We start from the raw sequence: 25,322 nt of genomic DNA on the forward strand, positions 1-25,322 counted from the left end.
TAAGCACCATGCACCATTTTAACCACAGCAAATTTAAGCTGAAATAAGTAGATTTAGATATTTAGATATTTAGATATTAGGGAGGAATTGTTCCCTGGGAGGGTGGGCAGGCCCTGGCACAGGGTGCCCAGAGCAGCTGTGGCTGCCCCTGCATCCCTGGAAGTGCCCAAGGCCGGGTTGGACAGGGCTTGGATCACCCTGGGATAATGGGAGGTGTCCCTGCCATGGCAGGGATGGCACTGGATGGGCTTTAAGATCCTTTCCATCCCAAATCATTCCCAAATTCTGCATTTCAGTCCCACTTTCTCAAGCCCCTCTGTGCCCTTCCCAGCACTGCTGGCCCCATGGGCAGCTCAGCTGTGGCTCTCGTGGCCCAGGGACCAGGCTGAGGTGTTACCCTCCCCGAGGGTCAGGGTCACCCAGTTCTCATCCAACAGGTGAGACTGGACAGACTTGCCAGCAGCAGGGACCAGAAAGCTCTGTCCTTGCAGGAGAAAAGAGGGGAAGCTTGGATTGGGCACACCAGCCATCCTGATGGACATTCCCAGCTCCCTGAACAGCTTCCTTCTGCTGTAGCTGTCCCAGGATGCGGCCAGGCTCTGGATGGAGACCCTTTTTTACGTGTTTTGCCCCACAGAGCTGATATTTTTGGGTCAGTCAGAGCCTCAGGATGAAGATTTGATGTCTGGCTGTACCCACTGCAGCTCCCACCACCTCTCCACTCCCTCTAACACTGACCTCCAGCTGCTCCAGGCTGGTGGGATCTGCCAGGAATTTTGGCACCTTCCCCAGGGAGTCACCTTGAGCAAAAATCTGCTGCCCACAGCTCTTATCCTCTTTTCCACACACCTGCAAAGACTTTGGGGACCCTCCCTGGAGCTGAACTGATGCTGAGCAATCCCACCCTCAACTCCATAAAAAGCAGGGTTGGGATGAGGCACATCAAAACCATCTCTCCTCTCTCGACCAGATTTTCCTGAAGCTGCCAAAAACTAGGGCAGCCACCAGCACATCATCTGCACGCTTGAATCCTGCCGTCAATCTGCACAAAAAAATCAGGGAGGCAGCTCCTGGTGCTGCAAATTTCCCAGGAAAAGGAGATGGATTTATTTCCCCCTGTCTCCAAGGGCAGCACCTGCAGCACAGGAATTCCCTGTGAACACCAGGTCCTGCTGCTCCTGCCCGTGAAATCCGGGAGCCTGGAGCTTCCCGCTGCAGTTTGGGTTTGGAGAACGTGATTCCAAGGAAAAGAGCAGAAGCTGCTGCTTTCTGCATACTAATAAGCACAAAATATATGTCTGTAATTCTGTGTATCAGACATGCAGCAGCCTCAAAGAAACTGGAGCATTTGGAATATTTTGGAGCTGTTTTCTTACACATTTCACCATTTGATGCTTAACACAGCAGCCCCACTTTTATCAAGACAAGGTACAAGGCAAGTCCCTGAGTTTACAACGGCTTTTACAAAATGTTCTTAAAGCCCAAAACGCCCCAGAGCAACTCCCAGGGCCCTTTTTCCCTGATTTTCCAATTGATTAAAAATAGGGAAGTAACCCACAAAGTCAAAGATCAAGTGTGGTGTAACAACACACACAGAAATTAGGGAGTAAAAGGGATCTGTGGCAAATAGGGTTCACTTCTTTTTGTCTTTTGTTATCTTCCTTTGTGTGTGTGTGTGTGTATTTACCAACTTCTATTAAAAAGAAAAAAAAAAAAAAAAGAGGGAATTAGTAACTTCCAGCTAAAACTCTGGAAAGCTGCAGGATTGTCAGCAATGGGGAAGCCTTGCCATAGCTGACAAAGTGGGGGCACTGGAGGTGCTCCAGGAGCCACCCAGCCTGTGCTCAGTCTGAAAGGACATCAATAAAACATGATCTGCTTCCCTTCAGCTGATAGTGACTCATAAATAATAAAACTCCTAAGATGTGGAGTCCAACGTAGACTGGAATGGGAGGAGAAAAACCCCTGGAGATGATGTGGGAGGAGTTAATTTAGGAGCCCCTGTGGTTTACTTTTGGTTTGTTTGGGTTTTTTCTCCCCCTGTGCTGAGGCCACACCTCGAGTGCTGTGTCCAGTTCTGGCCCCTCAGTTTGGGAAGGACCTTGAGACACTTGAGCACGTCCAGAGGAGGCAACGAGGCTGGTGAGGGGCTGGGAACACAAACCCTGTGAGGAACCACTGAGGGAGCTGGGGGTGTTTATCCTGGAGAAAAGGAGACTCAGGGGTGAGCTGATCACTCTCCACAGCTCCCTGAAAGGTGGCTGTGGGCAGCTGGGGTCGGTCTCTTTCTCCAGGCAGCACTGACAGAACGAGAGGTCACAGCCTCAAGCTGTGCCAAGGGAAATACAGGTTGGACATTAGGAAAAAGGAAAGAGTAATAAAGTACTGGAATGTTCTGCCTGGGGAGGTGGTGGAGTCACCATCCCTGGATGTGTTTAACAAAAGACTGGATGTGGCACTCGGTGCCATGGTCTGGTTGAGGTGTTAGGGCTGGGTTGGACTCGATGATCTTGGAGGTCTCTCCCAACCCAGTGATTCTGTGATTCTGTGATTGCTCAGCGCTTCCTTTCCTGCTGCAGCACAGAGCATCACCTGAGGCAGCTGGAGATGAGCTGCCTGGAGAGGAGACCCACACAGACCCAGGGCTGGGTGTGCTCCTCCTTCCTGCCCCTCCTGCCCTGTGATGTCCCCTGGGCTGTGCAGGCTGCCGTGGTGGCACAGAACAAGTGCCACACTGCTGGAATGGTGTCACAGCCATTGGTTGTGCACAGCCTGGTGAGTGCAGGTGTGGGAGGAACCTTCAGGAGGGCATCCCAAACTCCTGAGAACCCATGGATAAAAGCCCTGCCTGGCCCTTGGAGGTCTTCAGTTGTGAAATTAAAGTATAGAATGGTTTGGGTGGGAAGAGAACTTAATTCAGTTTTAACTTACAGGGCACCTTCCACTATCCCAGGCTTCTCCAAGCCCCACCCAACCTGGCCTTGGACACTTCCAGGGGTGGAACAGCCATAATTTCTTTGGGCAACCTCTGCTAAGGCCTCACCACCCTCACAGGGAAGAATTTCTTCCTAATATGTAACCTAAATTTCCCCTCTCTCAGTTCCCACCCAATCTCTGTCCCTGACCACTCCTTCCAGCATGGCCTCTTTCCAATAACCACAAGGATTCTGATTTTTGTCCCAGCAATGAGGGTGAAAATTTACCTGGAGAGATATAAATCGACCTGATGCTGTCTGTGGAGGAGAAGCTCTCACCAAGGCCATGCTCTGCCCCAGGAGCAGCATGGGGTCTGTGAAGATTGGCAGAACATTTATTAATGCACCAGAGCTTCAGAGAGCAACACACTCTGGAGCATAAATAACAGAAAATAGACATCTCCACTTGACTTCAATAATCTCAGCAGAAAAGGGCCAGCAAGGGGTAAAAGGTTCAGGAGTGAAAACTGAGTCACAGGCTTTCCTTGGTCACAGATCAGAAAATGGGATCAAATTAATGATTAACAGCCTGGCTTGTACAAACTGAGATAAGCCAGTGCTGTAAAGAGTTCTGGGGATCTGCTGCCCAGAGGTGAAGGTTGTGTGGTGTTCCTGCAATTGTCTTCAATAGATTAATCCCATTTTTTATTTGTGATAATAAAAGAGGGGTTGTTGCTGTGGCTGTGTCCATGCTTAAGCTCCCACCTGTAAAAAAAAACAAAACCTGCTCTTGGGAAACTGAATTTGATTAAGTTTGAGGAGATTTCTTTTTTTGCTGATTCCAAAGGATCTTCAAAGAAAGAGTTGAGTCTAAATCTCCATTTTTAATCTAAAGCTTTAGTTCCTTTTGCATTGATTTTCATCTATTTTGTGGGGGTTTTTTTCATCTCTCCTACTACACACAGAAATGTTATGTTATGCCACAAGTGGCATAACAGTGTCAGGCAGGAATTCTTGAGCCTCATTTGAATTACACTTTATTTACTAATTAGGATATGTTTAGCATTTTAAGCAAGCATTCATTTCTTTCCTGTTTGTTTGAGAGATTCTTTTTCTCTGAGAGATTGCTTGAACTCTCTGTGCTGCTGTATCAATCTGAGGAGTGCAGCAAGATCCAGAAGCCTGAAAAACCCTCTGCTGCATCTGCTTCTTCCCTGGTATTTTCAACAGTGATGGCTGAGCCTGGGCTGCAAATTTAAATTGTTTTCAAGCACATTTTGGTGCAGTCTGCACTTAGATCCATTGAGGGAAATCATAGAGCCCCCAAACAGTTTGAGGGTCTCAAATCATACCTCAAATCTGGTTCCAGCCCCTGCCATGGCAGGGACACCTCCCACCATCCCAGGCTGATCCAAGCCCTGTCCAACCCAGCCTTGGACACTTCCAGGGATCCAGGGACAGCCACAGCTGCTCTGGGAACCTGTGCCAGGGCCTCCCACCCTGACAGGGAAGAATTCCTTCCCAAAATGCCATTTAAATTTACCCTACAGCAAACTTCTGAGAAGGACAAGACACCAGGTTGGCTCTCTGGTGCCACTTAAAACGTTCAGTTTTCATCTTTTCATCTGCTTTCATCCTTCATCTGCCCCCAAAATCCCAAAACTGGCACTGAGATTTTGGTTTTTAGTGACTACTGGAAATGTGGGCGAATTCAGAGGGGCTCCAGGGTTGTTAACCTAGACAAAAAGGGGTGGCTGATATGGGAAAAAAGCCCAAACTGAGAATCCTGGCACTCCACAAGTGGGAAGGAGGATCAGGCAATTCACTCATCCATCACTGTGACAGCACCTCTACAGGCAGCACTTTCCATCTGAGTGAGCCTCGTGTGTTTGTCATAGGAGCTGTCCCCAGAATCTGCAGAACACTGCTCAGCCTGGTGAACACATCCCCTCTTGGTGAGAAAACACAGATAAATGAAGCCCAAAAGCAGCTGCAGTGCTGGGCAGCCAGGGAGGCAGGACACAGCTCTGCAAGCAGCAGGTCAGGCTGGATTGAAACAGATGAAAATGTGTTGGTCCATAAGGGTGAAAATCACCCATCTGCACCACCCCTGGGCTGGGCCCATGAGTAGGAGGGAGCAGGGATGCCCTGGAGGACAGCACCACTCCTTTCCCCACCATGGGATGCTCTTCACTGTTGGGGTCAGAGGCACAGAAGATAGGCCTTTATCTGTGGTCCTGGCTCTGACACCCAAGAGAGCCCTGAGTTCAGCACAAAACCATGGAGACAGCTTTAAAATTAAGCAGAAAAACTGGGAATGTGAGTGTGTGAGTGGATGGGGTTTTCTTAAGTCACTGGGTGAGGAGGTTAGAGTTTAGGGTTCAAGCTATATTAGAAAATAAAAGACAACATGGAGGATTTAGGGCACTGTCCCTTTTTCCTTCTTCTTCCTTCTTCATCTTCTTCTTCTAAGGGTTTTTGGGTAATAATGAGTGATTGGATAGAAAATGCTGCAGTGCAGCACACAGGTGTTGGGTCATTGGGTCACTAAAATAAATAACTTACTTGGCACTTGATTATTGGAGAAATAGACACGTTAAAGATGTTGGAGAGATTTTTCATTCTCCATTTTTTCACTTTTCTATTTCAGTGTGTGGGGCTCCTTGTACTCTGTATCTATGTAATACAGATAAGGAAAGAATAAATAACTGAGCCTGAACGTGAGAAAACAGCCCCTGTCTCACCAGTCTCAGTCCTGGGGAAAAGAACCCAGCCACCAGTGTCACCCTGACACTTCATGCCCTCTGTCCTTCTCCTGAGGACACCACCAGCCTCACTCACAGCAGGGAGTTCATCCCCGGAGACGGGGACAGACACACGGACACCTCCTACAGCCACCACGTAACTCCCTGTGAATGCTGTGCCAAAAGGGTGCTGATCTGACTCCTATCAGCAAGAAACCCATCTCAGCTCTGAACCCATCCCAGATCCAAAAGGGAGATCATGAAAAAGAGGGAGAGCAACATTGAAAACGTGTAGATTATGACAGGACAACAAGGAATTGTTTTAAATGAGAAGAGGGGAGGTTTAGATGAGGTGTTGGGGTTTTCTTTCCCACCCTGAGCAAGCTGAGGAGAAGAAATCATCCCCTGGCTGCCCAGGGGTAAGCTGGGAACAAGAAGAAGATGAGAACCACTGCCTGTTTAAGTGAATGAGCCAGCACTGATGTGCAATTTTAGAGTTTTATCAAACATAAACAGGCCTGGAGCAGAGCTCCCCAGCCACAAAGAGGAGTGGAAGGCAGGAATCTCCTGAAGCTCTGGAGCTGCATCCAGAGTCACCAGCACTGAGGCCCAAAAGTGTTGAACAAGTTTTGAAGTGACACCTGTGCAGTTCCAGGCCCTTCTGCCACGGTTTGGGGTGACTCCTCCTCTTCCTCCCTCTCTGACTGAACAGAGGTGTCCTTGCCTCACCCCACCTGTCCCACTGTACCCCCAAACCCTCCTGGTACCTCGTGTTTTCAGCTGGAGCCCCCAAATCCTCCTGAACTCTCCCCAAAAGCATCAGTCTCAGCATCTGTCCCTCACTGGATAGGAACCAGGTGTGAGCCAGGTGTTTCCTGAGCTGGCAGCCAGGCTCACTCTCTTTTTTCTCATCTTTTTTTCCATCACAGCTTTTCCCTGCTTGGTCTCAGCCTCCAGGGTGTCCTACAGGAGTTTGTTCCTTTTCTCTTAGTGGTGCTCAAACAGCTGCTCCAGACAGCCCCAGACAGCCCCAGACAGCCCCAGAGAGTTCCAGAGAGCCCCAGACAGCTCCAGAGAGCTCCAGAGAGTTCCAGAGAACTCTAGACAGCCCCAGAGAGTTCCAGAGAGCTCCAGAGAGCTCCAGAGTGTTCCAGACAGCTCCAGAGAGCTCCAGTGAGCACCAGAGGGTTCCAGAGAGCTCCAGAGAGCTCCAGAGAGCTCCAGAGTGTTCCAGACAGCCCCAGAGAGCTCCAGAGAGCTCCAGAGAGCTCCAGAGAACTCTAGACAGCCCCAGAGAGCTCCAGAGAGCTCCAGTGAGCTCCAAAGAGTTCCAGAGAGCTCCAGACAGCCCCAGAGAGTTCCAGAGAGCTCCAGAGAGCTCCAGACAGCCCCAGAGAGCTCCAGAGAGCTCAAGACAGCTCCAGAGAGCTCCAGACAATCCCAGAGAGCTCCAGAGAGCTCCAGAGAGCTCCAGACACTCCCAGAGAGCTCCAGAGAGCTCCAGACAGCTCCAGACAGCTCCAGACAGCTCCAGACAGCTCCAGAGAGCTGCCCCAATCCAAGGAAGCCTCATTTTCTCTGTTCAGTTTCATCTCCAATGCTGTAACATCTCAATAATGTATCAGAGCTGTGATGTCTCCCTCAGCCCCATTTTTGCCCTGACATCTCATCCTGATGCAGTGAAAGGAACAGCCCAGGAGGTTTTCCCAGCTTTCCCAGCTTTCCCAGCTTTCCCAGCTTTCCCAGTTCCTGGGTACCACTGCTGGGGAGTCTCTGATCACTCTTAGTGATGTTGGCTCAGCGAAATTCACCGAATTCTAATGCAATTAGCAGGGGATTGGCTTTATTGCCTCTCCTCTGGGAAAACACAACGTTCCCTCAAGGCATTTTGAGGCTGAGTGTGACTCCACAGCTTTAAACGCTCTGCCACATACCCCCACATCAGAAACTGAGAGAAGTTTAATCACATTTTTCTTCCTAAATTGCAGCTTTCAGGCGACGTGGTGACCCATGGCTGGAAATCTTCTTTACAAAGGCCCTTGATTTATTTTGATGAAGATGGATAAGCCCATCCTGTATTCCCAGCAGAGGAGGTCATTTTAGGATTGACATGCATCACTGAGATGTGCCTCTGGTGGTATTATCACAATTTCCAAGTGCTGGAAGAGAAGGACTGGATGAGAATGGAATGAGAAGGAATGGAATGGAATGGAATGAGAAGGAATGGAAGAGAAGGAAAGAAGAAGGAATGGGACTATTAAATCCCTTTTCTGGTTACAGGTCTCAGAGGGGAACAGCCTGCAGCTTATTCAGCAGTTTGGACATTTGGTTTCCTCTTACTTTTCCCTTTTCCCATTTTATCTCCACCAATGGGGAAAAAAAGGATTAAAGAAGGACAGGGCACAAAGAACATGAACCTTGTACCTCCATCCCAAGATGGGTGGGCACTCATTGCTCACTCATTATGGTTTTGGCTACTTAACTTTTCTTTTTTGTGGATGCAGAATGTGTTTGCATTCGCTCAGATGAGTCCCTCACCTATTCCAGGGATATTTCCGTTGGTGTTGAAAATTCAGAAAACTTTCTAAAATAAAATAATATTAAAATAAAATTAAAATAAAATATATAAAATAAAATAAAATATTTAAAAAATAAAATAAAATAAAATATAAAATAAAATATAAAATAAAGTAAAATGAAATAAAATAAGAAATATAAAATATAAAATAAAGTAAAATATAAAATAACATAAAATAAAATAAAATATATAAAATAAAATATAAAATAAAGTAAAATAAAATAAGAAATATAAAATAAAATATAAAATAAAATAAAATATAAAATAACATAAAATAAAATAAGAAAAATAAAATAAAATAAAATAAAATAAAATAAAATAAAATAAAATAAAATAAAATAAAATAAAATAAAATAAAATAAAATAAAACAAAATCCTCTTCACTGCTGCTCATGTAATTTTCAGTGTCCCAGAGGAGCAGCAGGGAGCTGAGCTCAGCACAAGCTGTCCTGGTTTGTCTAGACATGTATTAGCACACAAAAGATTAAAGATGCAGTGGGTATTTTGGATCCTGCAATGTGCTGTGGATCAAATTCTCTGCAGTTTTTGCTCTCCTGAAAGCCTGAGGGAGGAGCAGCTCTGATGGCAGCGGGGAAGGTGAGGGTGGGAACCTCCTTCTGGCTAAAATGTGGATATTTAAGCCTGAGATTCTCCCGCCAGTTTCCTCCTGTAGTCAAGAGAGAGAAATGGTCCCATCAGAGGGGAATTCACCTCACCCTAAAATAAGAAACCAAGGTCAGTCTGACCAAGAGCCTTTGGAAGAGTCACTCAGAGCTGTGGGCTAGAAAGGGATCCCAGGATGAGGAGCCCAGGTGCAGGAGCTGATCTGACTTCCAGATGTGTAAAATGAAGATAAAACCTTTGTCCTGAATCAGCTCCCTGTCCATCCCCACCAAACCACATCAGGATCAGACCCTCCTCTTCCACATCACCCCTCACAGGACTGGGAAGAGGGGAAAAGAACCCTCCTTTTCCACCTCTGAAGGGAATATCAGCCCCTTTCCTACTCCTTGGGGCTGAGGGAGAAACCAACATCTGTGTGCTGAGGACAGGTGCTCAGCTACAGCAAGAAAAGCACAACTTCAAGGTTTTTTGGGAGAAAATTATCTTCCTGGGAAATCTGAGCCTGATTATCCCACCAGATCACCCCACTGACACAACTAGAGCCTCCCAAGGCCACTCCACAGCCCTCACTCAGAGCAGAGGACAGAACCCAGGGTTCCCCGGATGATTCAGGTGTGCTTTTCCTTCCTGACCTCAGGAACAGGTTTGTAGGATCATCTCAGGTGCGTTAGAAGATGACCTTGGCTGAATCACGTTCCATCCAGAGCTGCTCCCTGCTGCCCGCTTCCAGCAGTGGCAGCTCCGGGTCCCTGTCCTTGCAGGGGACAATTTCAGCCTGAGCTGCACTCATCAAAGGCAGAGCCACTCACTTGTGCTCAGAGGCATTCACTGAGAGTTCATCTCTTTCCCCAGTAGCAGGGAAATCACTTGTGGGTGAGACAGAGGCTTTTTGATCAGCCTGAGACAGGTGTCTTGCACTGCAAATCCTCTGCCTGCTCAAGGTGCAGCCTGCGCTGTTTTCAGGCTTGGTTTGCTTTGTTTTCCACCATCATTGCTTTTTTTTTGCACTGCAAAGTGGGACAATTCACATTCTGCCAGAGCCCATCAGGGAACTTTCCAGCCCCTGTGAGTCTTGCCATATTTATTTATTATTTAATCACAAAATGGTTTGGATTGGAAGGGTCAGCAAAGCTCATCCAGTGCCACTCCTGCCATGGGCAGGGACACCTTCCACTGTCCCAGGTTCCTCCAAGCCCTGTCCAGCCTGGCCTTGGACACTCCCAGGGATCCAGGGGCAGCCCCAGCTGCTGGTTGGTAGCCTGCCCACCCTCCCAGCCAGGAATTCCTTCACAATATCCCATCTAACCCTGCCCTTTTTCAGCCTGAAGCCTTTCCCTGTGTCCTGTCCATCCATCCCTTGTCCCCAGTCCCTCTCCAGTTCTCCTGGAGCCCCTGTAGACCCTGGAAGGGGCTCTGAGCTCTCCCTGGAGCTTCTCCTCTCCAGGTGAGCACCCCCAGCTCTCCCAGGCTGGCTCCAGAGGGGCTCCAGCCCTTGGAGCAGCTCTGGATTCGCTCCAGGCCCATCGTAGATCGGAGACCCCCGAGCTGGGCAGAGCAGGGCGGGTGGGATCTCGGCAGGGCAGAGCAGAGGGGCAGAACCCCCTCTCCCAACTGTGCCCACATGGTTTTGCTGCAGCCCAGGGCACAGTTGGTCCCCAAATCCACACGGCTGGGGCTTGTCCAGCCCCTCATCCACAGACACCCCAACCTCCAGCACCCCCTGATCCTCAGAAAGGAGAGAGAGCCTGAGGCAACAATTTTTGCTGTACAACAGCCAGGTTTTATTTGTCCCTAGAAGTGCTCCAGGGATTTCTGTGAAGGTTTCAGCAGCCAGACCTTGATCTGGGTCACACAGCTAGGACACAGAGCCATCCCCATCACCCTGGGATCTGGGACACTCCTCCTCAGGAGAAGAAAAGTGGAGAAGAACGGGTGACACCAGCCTATGACACACCCGTGTCACTGTGTTGTTCTCCTAAATGAGCAATTTCCAAACAAAAGGAAAAAGAAGCACTCTTAAAGAGTTCAGATGTTTTGATGACATCTTTGAAAGAACCTATTTCCACCCACACAAGTTGTTCATTTGGAAAATTTCCCTAATTGCTCTTTTGTTATCTTAATTCTCCAACTTTGATCAGAGCACTTTGATGCAAATGGAATGTTTTATTCCGAGGGCTGCAGCAGCTCAAAACACCTCTTTTCCTAATTACCCTGATTGCAGAGTCAGGGCAATTTGCCTGCCTGGCACGGGAGGTGACAAATGGCCGAGTCACAGCTGAGGCTCCGAGGTCACCAAGGCTTCTAAGCCAGAATAAATCCAAAATGTGCTTCTGTTCTGGCTGCTCTTCAGAGAAATGGAGATGGGCTTGAGAGTCAGGGGTTAATCCCAGCTCTTCCCTTAGGCTTTCCCTGAGGTTTGGATGCCTCTCCTGAGCTCCTCAGCCCACATGAAATCCATCAAGGGGACAATTCACCACATCTTTTAGAGGACACACAAATAGATCAAGACTATTTCTCCCTAAAAGTACCAGCTTCTTCCCTAAATCCATTATCAGAGCCCAGGGATAGAATTTATTTGCTGAAAATCAGGTTTCTAATGTTATTTGAGAACCAAGGGGCTCCACTGTGTGCTCAGCTGCCACTTCAGCAGGCACTGAGCACCTTGTGCATCCTGCCTGTCCCATCCACACATTTAAAATACCCCAGATTGTGTGAAAAGGTACCAAACACGTGTTTAGAGCCGATCACAAACTTCAAGAGACGAAGAAAACCATAATTCCCTGAAGAGTTTGCTCTAATAAGTGAACTGCTCTCACTTTTCATACTTTTCTCCTGGCTTTGTTGTGTTCTTGTCTAGATTAAAGAATTAAGAAACATTTAGCATCCAACCCCTCCCTGTCAGTGATGTCCTTTTAAAGACAGCCATCAATCCCCCTCTGGACAGAGAGTTTGGGAGGTCTTACTGCAAGATTTACTTCCCAGTTGTGGAATCATTCCCATGGGAGGCAGAAGGAGGCAGAGCAGTGCAAAGATAAATTTGAATGGAAGCTGTTTCTTAAAGAAAATTCAATCCCACAGAACTCATGGTACTCGGAATTGTACAAAAAGTCTTCTTAAAAAACAGTTTCTGTGTCTTCCTAACATCACTCCCAGAACTGAATGAATGTTCTTGCATTTAGGAATGGATATTATTCCATGCAATGCAGGGAATCTCCCCTTACCTTATATCTGCTCTTGGCCATCATAGCCAAGGTGAGCTCCCTAATAAAGGAGATTTTTAGTGCCTCTGCACTGGGAAAAACTCAGCACAGGGAAAGGGAGCTCTGCCAAACCAGCCAGATAGTTGAGGGGAAAGCAATTTGTTAAATCACTGATGATTTTTATTACCAAACTTTCAAGCTCTGTGGCTTCCAAGAGGAGGAGCAGGGATTTTATTACAGGCGTAAGCTAATGAAGGGAAGTAATTACATTAATGAACAAGGCAAAGAGCCTGGTGAGGCAGAGCCAGGGGAATGAATGATCTCCTGGGACACATCAGGGCACCATTTAGCAGGGCACAGGTGGCAAATGTCACCAAGGAATGAGGGATCTGCACCAGCAAAAACAGCATTTGCTGCTCTGAAAAGGAAAAAAGGAGAAAATTTAAATATTAGGATGTAGAGTAACTACAATTACTAGTCTAGAAGTTAATCTAATCAGTGATCTGCAAGATATTCAGTTTATTGCTTCAAATTCTATCTGAAGGTCACAAACCTACTGATACATGGTTGAATGCCACATAACTGCCTAAAAAATGTCATCAAAAATGAGCTGGCTTCTGGAAGTTTCTGCTTCTCATGACTGATGTAGACAGAGCCTGGGTGGCTAATTTGAAATTATCTGTTGTCTTTTAAGCATCTGATATTAGACAAAAACCCTTCTTCCCCTCTGGGTTCAGTAGGTGAAAGAGGAAATGGTGGTCCTGTTTCAGAGGCTGCTTGTGCTGCCTGAGCTGAGGAGGGTGAGCCCTTCACTCATGTTCTGACCGACTTCTTGCGCTTGTTTTACTCCTAAAGAAACATTTTTCATTTGAAGATGTGTCTGCTCATTGCAAGGGGGCTGGATGACCTTTAGAGATCCCTTCCAACCCAGATTCTTCCATGGTTCTATGATTTGGCTTCGAAGTCGAGCCTTCCCTCACCAGACAGGTCTTTCCTGTGTGTCTGCAAGACTGATGAAACCACTCTTCCCCAAAGCAAGTGCATTTCCAGAACACGCCTTTGCCAATAAATAAATCCCCAATAAATGGGTCCAAAGGAGGATAAAAATCATCTTTCTCCCAGCCTGACCCTCCCCAGAAGGCACCACATCAATTCCAGCCGCTCAAGCTGCCATTTCCACAGGATGTCTACTCCATGCAAAGCCTTGCAGTCACCTCTGCCAGCCCCTGCCACCCTCCCAGGGCCACAGGAACAGCCCACCATGGCCCTGCTGTCCCCAAGCTCCTCAGCCTCAGACTGAAAACACCCTCACAACCTGCCCTCCCCTCCTGGGGCTCTGAATGGCATCTCACATCACAGGGCTTTGATGAACTTTTTAATTGTATTTTGCAGAGGCTGCTTTCAGGGTGCACCAGACACCTCTGGCAAAATATTCCATCTGAGGGCATGGAAAAGCCAAGCAAGGAATGTGAGTCATGGTGAAGTGTTTTAAATGCACAAAAACTATTTTTTTTTTTTTTTTTTTGGTTTCCTGGGGGACTAAAAGCTGCACACTTGGCCTATTTTTAGTGCAGCTGGCAGTACATCAGCATCAATATAGCTGCAATATTTTAATGGGTGACAAGTTATGGAACGAGCCATCAGTCCCTGGTTAATGGATGTGTTCTTGGCTTGGGCCAGTGTGAGTTCTTCTTCCTCTCTTTCCTTGCTCCACAGTTTCCCCTTGCTGACAAGTCACTGCCACTCAGCTGAGTGATGGCAACTTGTCCATGGGTCCAGTACAAATGTTGTGCAATTGGCATTGAAAGTAATTAAATGCCCTTAATTAATCCCTTTCCTCCTGCCTGTTCAGGCTCAGGAATGCAGCTACGAGCACGTAAAGAAGCTCATTCTTATGAGCCCTAATGATGGCAGCTGGATTGAGATGAATCATCTTAAATGCAGAAGTGCAAATCTAAATGTCACTCCTCCATCTCAGGCTGCTGAGGTATGACATTCTACCAGGGTTTGTGGTGATAGGATAAGGAGGAATGCCTCTAAACTGAGACAGGATTGATTTAGAGTAGGTGTGAGGAAGAAATTCTTACCTGTGAGGGTGGGGAGGACCTGGCAGAGAGGAGCTGTGGCTGCCCCTGGAGCCCTGGAAGTGTCCAAGGCCAGGCTGGATGGGGCTTGGAGCAAACTGGGATAGTGGGAGGTGTCCCTGCCCATGGCAGAGGCTGGAAGGAGATGAACTTTAAGGTCCCTTCCAACCCAAACCATCCTGGGATTCTGTGATTTGACCCATTAATTGAGAAAGTCTGGAAACCCCTCTAGACACAGGATGCCACTGGGCAACCCTGGTTATAGAAACACACAAGTTGGGGTTGGGACAGATTTTAGACTGATTTCTGTAGAAAAAACAGAACAGACTCTACTGCTGTGATGTGCCCTGACCATCTCCTGCTCCTCTGGGTGCTCCTGGGAGCTGCCTTAGCCCAGCACGGAGCCTGGTGAGGCATCTGAAAAACCCTTGGTGCACGGATGAGCTGATGCTAAACACGAATCCACAGGTAGGGAATGGTTTGGAAACACTGCCAGTTTTTCTCTCACTGACTGGGGAGAGCCAAGTTCTCCTGGTGCTGCCACCAGTCAGCCTTTGCTTCAGGTGTTATAAACTATAAATTATTCCTGTCCAGGAAAACACTACCTGCTAACCCAGGTGGTGTCATGGGTGCAAAACGTTATGTGAGCACCTGGTTTAAAGTTCTCATGTCCCAGTGTTCCTGCATGGAGGTGGACATTCCCCTCCACAGCTCCACAGGGTGCTCAGGGAATGTCTTCAGAGGCCAGGACAATCTAACCAGACATGGCACAGCCAGGACAGCCCCGGCCCTGGGCACAGAGCCCCAGGTGAAGAAGGCTCTTTCTTCCTCCTGAGAGGAGCACAGCATGCAGAGGTCCCTGGCTTCCCTCCCCATCAAGGTTTGGGTGTCCTTTCCTGTCACTCCAGAGTCACCCATGACTGTTGGACACAGAGGCACAGGAAATATTCCTTTATCTGTGCTGGCAGGCTCAGACACTCAAAAAACCACTGAGTTTATCTGAGACCACAAAGAAAGCTCCTTTAACTAAGTGGAGAACAGAATGTGTGTAAATTAGATAGAATTATATGAAGTCACTGGGTGAGAAAGAGTTTAGGGTTTAAGCTGTATTAGTGAATAAGAGATAACATGGAGGATTTAGGGCATTGTCCTTTTCTCCTTCTTCTTCTTCATCTTCTTCTTCTAGGGTTTTTAGGTAATATTAGGTGATTGGATGGAAGAATCTGCATTGTAGGACAGAGGTCTCAGGTTATTGGGTTATAAATGAAAATAAGTTAATTGGCACTTCATTATTGGGTGGGTTGACACTTAAAAGACCTTGGAGAGATACTTTGCTTTCCACTTTGTAGCTTGTTAGCCTACTTTACACAGCTCCTCACTGTAAATATGTCATCTAGATGAGGGAGAACAAACAACTGAGCCCAAATACAAAAGCAGTCTGTCATTAGTTCTTGGTCCTGAGGAGAAGAACTGAGCTATCAGTGTCACACCCCCACACATGGGGACACCCCAATGCTCAGCATTCACATCTGGTGGAGAAATTGTGCTGCCACTGCCTCAAGGAAAGCCCACAAGGCAGGAGGGACCTGGCAGTAGGCAGCAAAGCTCCTCCCTCGGTGACAAATCCTGCTCTGGATGGGAGCTCTGGTTGCCTGGGCATGAACAAAAGGAAAAAATAAAGCTGTGCTTTAGCTCAGCAGACAAAGGCATTGGGAGGTTACAAGCTGTTTGGACAGACACACAGGCAGGCAGCTGGATAAGAAAAAGGGGTTTTAGAGCTTGGTCATGATGGATTTCACACCTGCTCAGAACTGAAGTGAGGGCTCTACTGTGTTCATTCTCCAGAGAATGACAGCAAGGGCTGAATAACTGAGGAAAGCTTCGGGAACACCTTGGTTTTTCAAGTTAAATAAGGAGACAAGACAAATTAAAGGAACTGAAAATTCTGTGCTTCTTGGGGTCATTGTTTAGGGCAAGAAGTCGACTGTGCCCGCTGCAATTTCACCCTGGAGGATGTTTTTCTAGAAGTCACCCCAGCATTACCAGGGATTCTGCTGTGCTGGTGTGAGCCCTTTTGTCAAGAAAGGGCCCAAAGCCACCAGCTCCTCCTGAAAGCCACAACTGCTGGGATCCCCTGGCAGATCCCCCAGGCATTGACACTTGCCTGCAGACTCTGGAGCAGATCAGGGCCTCACTGATGCAGCTACAAACTCCAATATAAGATAGAAAACTTGAGAGGAACGTGTTCTTTTATAGACTGAGAAGTGAGGCACGGATGGAGGGTAGGATTCCCCCCCTCCAGGGTGTTATAAATGCAACGGCAAATTAAAGATTAACAAAGATTAATTTATTATAAATTAATAAAGCAACAAACAGTGAGGAAAAAACCACAATAAATGGACAGCGCAGCGCTGGGTGGACAGGGTCTATACGCAAGGTATAGGTGTTCCCAAATCCACGTCTGAGGGTCCTCTGGCCTGGGTTTTTATAGGGATTTTATGTCCCCAGGCTAGAATTCCAACCAGTTTCCATTCACCAAATGTCCCTGATTGTCGGGTGAATGGATTTCCTGGCCTAGAACATTGAGTCAGTAAGTATCCGGGCAGAGTCTCCTCAAATGTAAAGTGAGTCTGTATGTATTTTAACATATTTCATCACAGCGGGATTGAGAGATCCGGGCTGGTGCCGATGGATATCTCAGAGGAGTAGTCTCTTCTTTGTCTTTCTTGATTGAGTTTCTGTAGTATGGGTTTGGCAGGTGTGGTGTTCGATTCTGGCAACGACCATCTTCCTGGGGCTCGTCCCTTTTGTCTTGCTTGATGGTCTCCGGCCGAAATCGGCCGGGCGTTGCCTTTCTCTGGAGGTAGACTTTTAGGCTGGTTCTTTTGTTCCTGTGATGGCCTGTGTCCTGTCTTTTCCTCCGAGTTGATGAGTCTGTTGAAACCTGTTATCTGGGGGGGTTCTTTTGCAATTCGTGGTTTTTGGAAAAGGAATTCTATCTCGACCGGGAGGAGAATTCCTTATTCCATACTTACATTTAGTTATAATTATACATACTTTATTTAAACTTCTTATTCCGAATTTTTATTTACCCAATTCTTTATTACAGTCCCCCACCTAATAATTTGAACACATTAAAAATTCGTGTTTTCATACTTTTTCAGAGGAATATCAGGTTAAATAATGTCGTTTTCCTCTTGGTCTAATTCTTCTATATTTTCTGTGGACAACATATGTTTATTTTCAAATTCCCTCAATGCCTTAACCGCATTTCTATTCTCTTTTTCTTCCTCTAACTTCATGATTTTTGAAAGAAGGGTAGTGTTTCCCTGTGCCTTTTCTGGGTCTATTGGGAGAGAGGCAATCTGCATTCCTTGAACGACAGAATGTATCAGTCTGATCAGACAAGGAATCAGGCAGGGTAGGAAGATGACTCCGGCAATAGAACATCCTATAAAGAATACTAGCTTTTTCCACCATGCCCCTTGCCCAAAAATTTGATCCCACCAAGAGGCTTGGAGAATCGAATTCCACTTCTGGACGGGTACATGGGCTACTTTCTTTATTTCAGCGGCTAGACCCTTTATAGTTTCTCCGAAGTCATCTATCTCCATGCAACACTCTGACTCGTTATATCTGCCACACACTCCTCCCTCCTCAGCTAGCAAATAGTCGAGAGCGAGTCTGTTTTGGTAGACAAAAGCTCTCATCTGAGAATGTTGTTTTGCTAGGAGTTCCAGGGCTTCTGAAGTGTGATTTGAAACAACTTCTACCACAGCCTGTAACCGAATGAGCCGATTAAGGAGGTAGATTGGGGTCCTGTATCCCCAGCTGCCATCATTTGCCCATGTTGCCGGTCCATAATATTGTATGATTCTTTCGGCGGGCCATTCCTCCCCCTTCCACTGGTGGTTACCTCCGGCTATTGGTAGTTCTCGTTTCAATTCCCTCTTTTGTCGGGCTAGGGTTTCAAAGAGGGGAGCACCTAAAGACCTGCTTTCATCTTTAGGTAGTGTAAAGAAGAAAGGCCGAATTATTCCGAGTGTGCATGACCCTTTCCAATTTCTGGGCAATTCACTGTATGCTTTTTTCCCGCATATCCAGTAAATCCCATCCGGTGCCTTCCAATCTCTGTTAAGTTTTGCCGGGTCCTCCCAATATTCCCTCAGGCCAAGAAAGGCATGGAAGGGATTTGCCCCGTCCTGTTTGTTCCAACATAGACCAATTAGATCTATCCATTCGCAATTATTTTCCCGAGATTGGCTCCAATAGCCCTCGGGTGATTCCGGCTGCCAAATTTTTGTTTTTTTATCTGAATTTACCGAGAGAGTTTTTACACACGGGGTGTAACCAACTAGCTCGGTGAATTCCCTTCCTTCCCGACTGACACAAAAAGTTCCAATGATCCTCTTGTCAATTACCCACCCCTCTGGTCGCCGGGTTGTTTTGGATAATTTTAATCCTGTCCACTTAAGTAATTGTTCTGGGGTTAATCCTTCTCCCTTCCATGGCCATCTTTCGGCTGATTTCAGGCCACCACATATCCAACAGTTAGTCAATCCCAATTCGGTAGCTATTTCCTGCATCAGATCTATGAATAGATTCTGATTAGGGCTAGGTAGCTTCCAATTATCGTATTGTTTTTCTAGTTGTTCGTATTGTTCACTGAGAGAGTTTAACCTCTCCTGTTCGAGTCTTTTTTTCTTATTTTCCATTTCCTGCCTTTTTAGTTCAAGAGTTAATTGTTTTATTTTATTTTCGGGGTCTGAACCATCCTCGTCTTTTGCGAAACAGATCACCTGATCAAACTGCAGACACACTCTATCATCGTCATTTTTCAGTAAATCTAAAACTATCGGTTCATTACTGAATGACACTTTTGTTTCATGTTTCAGGTTCTTCCCTTCCCAGTACAATTTCCCCCCCATGGCACAATATTTTAAGTTTGCTTTATTGTAACACAAGGGGTTGACTCTGTGGTACGCAATGAACGTTGACTGTTTCTTTCCTCCAATCCAGACAGTTTTATTACACTGCCCGCAGACCGAGATTGGGGAAACCCCTCCTATATCTCTCTTATTTCGTAGGTGGGTCGCTTGGACCTCTTTTTCCCCTGTGTTATGGGGTTGCCTTTTTCCAGTACCTATCCCCGGGGTGGAGCACCAAATTTTTCCTTCCAGCTTACACAGGTCCATTTGGGTACCGTTTGCCCAACATTCTCCTGCGTGCAACTCCGGAGGGCAGGCAATCCATGGCTCGGTTCGCGAGACAGTTGGGCACTGCTCACACTTCCCCAGGGAGGTCGTCCCCGGAGACGCTTCGGGGCCCGTTCTCTCGGTCCAGCACATGGCTAGGTTCAGGATCGTCAGGATTCCCCACAATCGCATCCCTCTGCCATTCCCTCCGCCCGTATAGGAACATACGGCGGGGATAACCATCTTCTCGGCAGCAAGGACTGTCTTCAGGGGCCCTTGACGTTCTGATGGCAAACCTCCTTTTAAAGGTTGCCCACCGAGATGCCTTGATCGTGCCGCTTCTGCACGGTACCTTTACGTTCCGGCGGCACTCTATTATTAGAGGTTCCGCCTTACAGTCCAAATGGCCTCGTAATCCTTTTTGAAAAAATCGGAACCACTCAGGAGAGTCGAGTTCCAAGATACCCACCCGGGTAGCAAGTGCTAGAAAAAGGTTGGTCTGTTCTAATTCCTCTTTGTAACACGCGGCACACAACCCTTTCGGTTTTTGCCCTCCCAAACAATGAGTCACCCACGTTTGTTTACAATATGCACACTTAAAATGTACAAAAGGAAAGCAATAACATTCAAAATTGGTGCAACTTATCCTGTCTTCGTTGCTCATTTGTTGTTCCGCTGAAGCCTGATTTTCAAATCTCCCGGAGGGGTTACAATTTTCCACTCGGGGGAGTCGCGAACCGAAACTTTCTTCACTCGGGAAGAGTGTGTCCAGCCCTTTTCAGCTGTGCGAACTGCGGTGTCTGTAGTCAGGAGGACGAGGAATGGTCCTTCTCAGTGGGGACTGAGGGGTTGCTCTTTCCACACTTTGATCAGTACCTTGTCCCCTGGTTGAATTTGGTGGATCGGAAATCCCAACGTGCTGCTTTGAGGAATCAATCCTCTTCTCCTTAACTCCTGTAAGTTTTTATTTATAGAAATGAGATAAGGTTGGAGTTGAACATCCTCTGTTTGAGGATGTTCAACCGGCATACCATGCTTGTACGGCATTCCATACAACATTTCAAAGGGGGATAGTCCTGTTTCTGAGTTCGGCATGGTTCTTATATTCAACAATGCCAAGGGGAGACATTTGACCCAGGACATTTTTGTTTCAATTGTCAATTTGGATATTTGTGACTTCAATGTCTGATTCATTCTTTCCACTTGCCCCGAGCTCTGAGGGTGCCAAGGAGTATGATATTGCCATCTGATCCCTAACGCATCGGACAACTGTTTGATAATTTTCGAGGTGAAATGTGTACCCTGATCCGAATCAATATGGTCTACAATACCATACCTAGGAATTATTTCCTCCAGTAGAATTTTAGACACTGTTTGAGCCGTGGCCTTAGCTCTGGGAAAGGCCTCTACCCAATGTGTCAATTTATCTACTATAACCAATAAATATTTATTTCTGCCAATTTTCGGTAATTCCGTGAAATCCACTTGGATTCTTTCGAATGGTCGATATGAGATGGGCCGACCTCCCCAATTGGTTTGCCGAAAATTCGCTCTGTTTACCTTTTGGCATATCACACATCCCTGTACCTCTTGTTTTGCAAGCTCGAAGATTCCCTTACACCCGAAGAATTTTAAAAATTGTTCAGCCAATGCCCTGGTTCCCCAATGGGTTTGTGCATGTAGTCTTTTGAGTATCCCTTTTGCTATTCCCTTCGGGACCAACTCCCTCCCGTCAGGTAACCACCATTTACCCTCTTTGAAATGTCCCCCTACCTTTTTGAAGTCTTCCTGCTCCTTTTCTGAAGGAAGCACTGAAACCTCTGGGGGTTCCCTTGGGACTAGCTCAGAAATACTTACGGTTAACAATGCCGCTCTTTTCGCCTCTTTATCCGCTAAATTGTTTCCCCTTGTATGGAATTGTCGTCCGGTCTGGTGTCCTTTTACATGAACCACAGATATCTCCAGTGGCTCCCTGACCGCTTCTAAAATTTGTCTAATTATTTCCTCATGTACCAATCCTTTTCCTTTAGTGTTGATCAGACCCCTTTCTTCCCAAATTTTCCCGAAGGTATGTACTATCCCAAATGCATATCTTGAATCGGTATAGATGGTTCCCCTTTTTCCCTTCAAGCCTTTGAGGGCTTTTAGGAGAGCAAAAAGTTCACAAGCCTGTGCTGACCAATTTGCTTTTAGGGGACCCGATTCTACAGTCTGTCCTGTTATACCATTTATGATGGCATAACCCGATTTACGTTTTCCCTCCATCATTCTCGAGGAACCATCGATAAACCATTTTTCTCCTCCTTCCAATTCCTGATCCTCCAGATCGGGTCTTACTTTAGTTTGTAATTCCACTGTTTCAATACAATTATGTAGTAGCTTTCCCGTTGGTTCCCCGTACAAAAATTGCGCAGGGTTTTGTGCAGAGGTTGTCCTTAATTCCAATCCTGGCGAACTGATTAACATGGCTTCATATTTCAGAAGCCTTGAATCGGTCAACCATTTCTCCGCTTTTTGTTGTAAGATATTTCTTACATCATGTGGAGTATAAACTATCAGGGGAGCTCCAAACGTTACCTTTTTGGCTTCCCCAACCAACAGTGCTACTGCCACAATTGCTTGCAGACACGTGGGCCAGCCCCGACTGACTGGATCTAGGATTTTGGACAAAAACCCTATGGGTTTCTTCTTTTCTGCCCATTCCTGGGTTAAAACTCCTTGTGCTGTTTGTCCACTTATGTCGACAAACAGTTGAAACTCTTTTCTGATGTCTGGTAATGTTAAAACTGGAGCAGTGACAAGGGCATTCTTTAGTTCTTGAAATTTAATTTCGTCTTGCCCTGTCCATTTTAATCGATCTGTATTTAGCCTTTCATACAGAAATTTCACCTTTTCACTGTATCCCTCAATCCACTGTCTGCAATATCCCATGAGCCCTAAAACTTGCCTAATTTGTCTCTTGGTTTGTGGGGCAGGAAGTTCAAGGATTCCCATCACCCTCTCGGGATCTAATTTCTTTTTCCCTTGTGATATCCAATGTCCAAGATATTTTACTTCGGGCTCAGTGAATTGCAGCTTGGATTTAGACACTTTCAACCCCTTTTGTCCCAGAAAATTCAGCAGGGAAATGGTACATTTCTTCACCTGCTCTTCCGTGATCCCGGCGATTAGCAAATCGTCTACATATTGTAACAGTTTTGTCCCTTCCTCTGGAGTGAATTGGGTGAGTAGCTGCTCTAAGGCTTGTCCGAACAAGTTCGGAGATTCAACGAATCCTTGTGGAAGGACCGTCCACCGCAATTGCTGATTTCGATTGGTATCTGGGTCCTCCCACTGGAAAGCGAAAAAATCCCTACTCCCTTCATCTAGAGGACATGTCCAGAAAGCATCTTTTAAATCAATTACACTATACCATACATCCTCTGGTGAGAGTCTGTTTAGTAAAGTGTAAGGATTTGCTACTACCGGAAACCTGGTTCGGGTTCTAGCATTTACAGCTCTCAAGTCCTGAACCAATCGGAAGTTCCCATCGGCTTTCTTTACTGCCAGGATGGGGGTGTTATGTGGGGACATGCAGGGCTCGAGCGTGCCTCCTTTAAGCAGCTCGTCAATTATTAATTTCAAACCCTTCCTCCCTTCGGCGGGGATGGGGTATTGTCGGATCCTTATCGGATTCTCTGGATTCTCAATTTCAATTTTGATGGGAGCAATATCTAATTTTCCCACTTCCCCCTTTGAGTGCCATACTCGGGGGTCAATTTCCTTTTCATCTTTTGAAGTTAAATGCAACACCTTCACTACTAATTCTGAATTTTTCACAATGATATTTATTCCTAAAGCTATAATCATATCTCTTCCTAATAGGTTGTAGTCGGCTTCTTCTACAAGTAACAAATTTCCTAAACATATCTTATTTTCTGACTCGATTTCCACCTCCTTGATTACCGAGACTTTGAATGGATCTCCTTTTGCGCCAATTACAATTACTTTTTCTTTACTCGTTTCACACCCTATAGGCAATTTCTGCAGGGTGCTTCTCTCAGCCCCGGTATCAACCAGGAAACTCATTTCCTGGCGGTGGGGACCTACCTTCAATTTTATCAAGGGCTCTTTTGCTGTTACTGTCCCCATTTGGAAGAGCCCAAGACCCCCCTAATCTTCTTTAAATATTTGTTCATCTTTTATTCGTTTCCTGCAATCCTTTTTTATGTGTCCTACTTTCTTACAGTAGAAGCACTCAGGAGGATCCTTTCGAGGAGGAGTTTCCTCCTTTTGGGATCCTTTTTGTTTTTTAGGTATCGGCTTTCCCTGTTTCTGTTCGTGTTTTTGAACTTCTTTTACTGCAGCCACTAATATTTTGGCTTGAAGTTTCTGTTTTTCGTCTTCTCTCCTCATATAAACCTTCTGAGCTTCCCTTAGAAGCTCTTGGAGACTCTTCTCCTGCCATCCATCAATTTTCTCCAGTTTCTTCCTAATGTCCTCCCATGATTTAGCCACAAACTGCGTTTTCAGCAGGACCTCCCCCACCGGAGAACTGGGATCAGTCCCGGAATAAATTTGCAGACTTCTCCGCAGCCTTTCTACCCATTCGGTAGGGGATTCCTCTTTTCCCTGACATTCCCCAAATACTTTGCTAATGTTCTGTCCTCTGGGGACCGCCTCTCTTATTCCTTGCACGATGATATTCCTTAAATCCATCATGCTTCTTCTCCCTTCTTCGGTCTGGGCGCTCCAACTCGGGCTTACGCTCGGCCACTTTTGGTCACCGGGTGTTCCCTGCGGGTGCCGCCTTTCCCAATCCCTGATGCCCGCCTGTTTAATCATCTCTCTCTCTTCCTGGCTAAACAGGGATCTCAGGATGGCCATGAGATCTTCGTAGGTGTAAATACTACTCCCTAGAAAATCGTCTAATCTTTCGGCCACTCCAAATGGGTCATCTAGCAGTCGCCCCATTTCTTTTTTGAATGCTCGTACATCCCCTGAGTTAAGGGGCACGTTTACAAATCCAATTACTCCGGGGGCGGTTGGCACTTCCCTGAGAGGGAACATTCGGTGCCCACTTTCTGTCTCTCCCCATTCTCCATTCCCTATTTTTGATTTCCACCGAGTCCTGCTTGCAGGAGGGGAACTGGAGTTTGCGGGAGGGTTTCCCCTTATTGCTGGCGGGATGTCTGCCGCAGCTAAATGACTCAGAGGGTTCCCTTCGGATACTTTCGGTGGTCCCAGCTGTGGTGGCCGGACCGGGATTTGTGGAGGGGGTAAGCCCCATCCTTGCGTCAACACCGACTCCAAAGAGGGTGCGGTGGCTGGGTTTTCTGCAGGTGGGGGGGTAGTGAGGGTTTCTGGCACTACTCCCGGTGGTTGAGGGGAGCGTGCCTCTGCTAGTTGCCCCATGGAACCCTCGGGTGCTGATGGTACTACTTGGTCCATCACCGGAGGCTCTACTGGCCCGCGGTACGGAGGGGGTAAGTGATCCAGGGGTTCCCAGGTCTCTGTCTTATGTTCGTTTTTCTGTTTCACTGGAAACAGCCGCACTCTGGTATTTAACCAGAGTTTGGCATACTCTTTCTCCTCGCCGTCTGGCGAGACCTTTTTCTCTACGTGTGCGAGTAATTCCCTGCACGTCCATTTATCAAATGTTCCCAATACTGGCCAAGTGAGACATTTTCTCAATTCTTGTCCTCCCCAGATCTCGGCACAGTAGTAAATCATTTTTGCCTTTGATTTTTCTCGTCTCTCGGGACAAATTTCCCAATTTCTCAACATCCACCCTAAAGGACTCTCTGGTGGGATGTCTAGCATTTGCTTTGATTCTTCTGATGGGCTTTTCTCGTTATCTAGTTTCTGCGTTTTACTTTTTCTCTGTCCCATTTTCTTACGATTCTTACCTGCTCTGCGTTGTGTTCGTCTTTTTCTTCGTCTGAAAGTCCTAGATCGCACCAATACTTACCTCTCAGTTAGCTGTACCGGGGTTTTCTCGAT

This window comes from Cyanistes caeruleus, chromosome 1 (genome assembly GCF_971803275.1).
Source record: "Cyanistes caeruleus chromosome 1, bCyaCae1.hap1.1, whole genome shotgun sequence".
Taxonomy (NCBI): Eukaryota; Metazoa; Chordata; class Aves; order Passeriformes; family Paridae; genus Cyanistes; species Cyanistes caeruleus.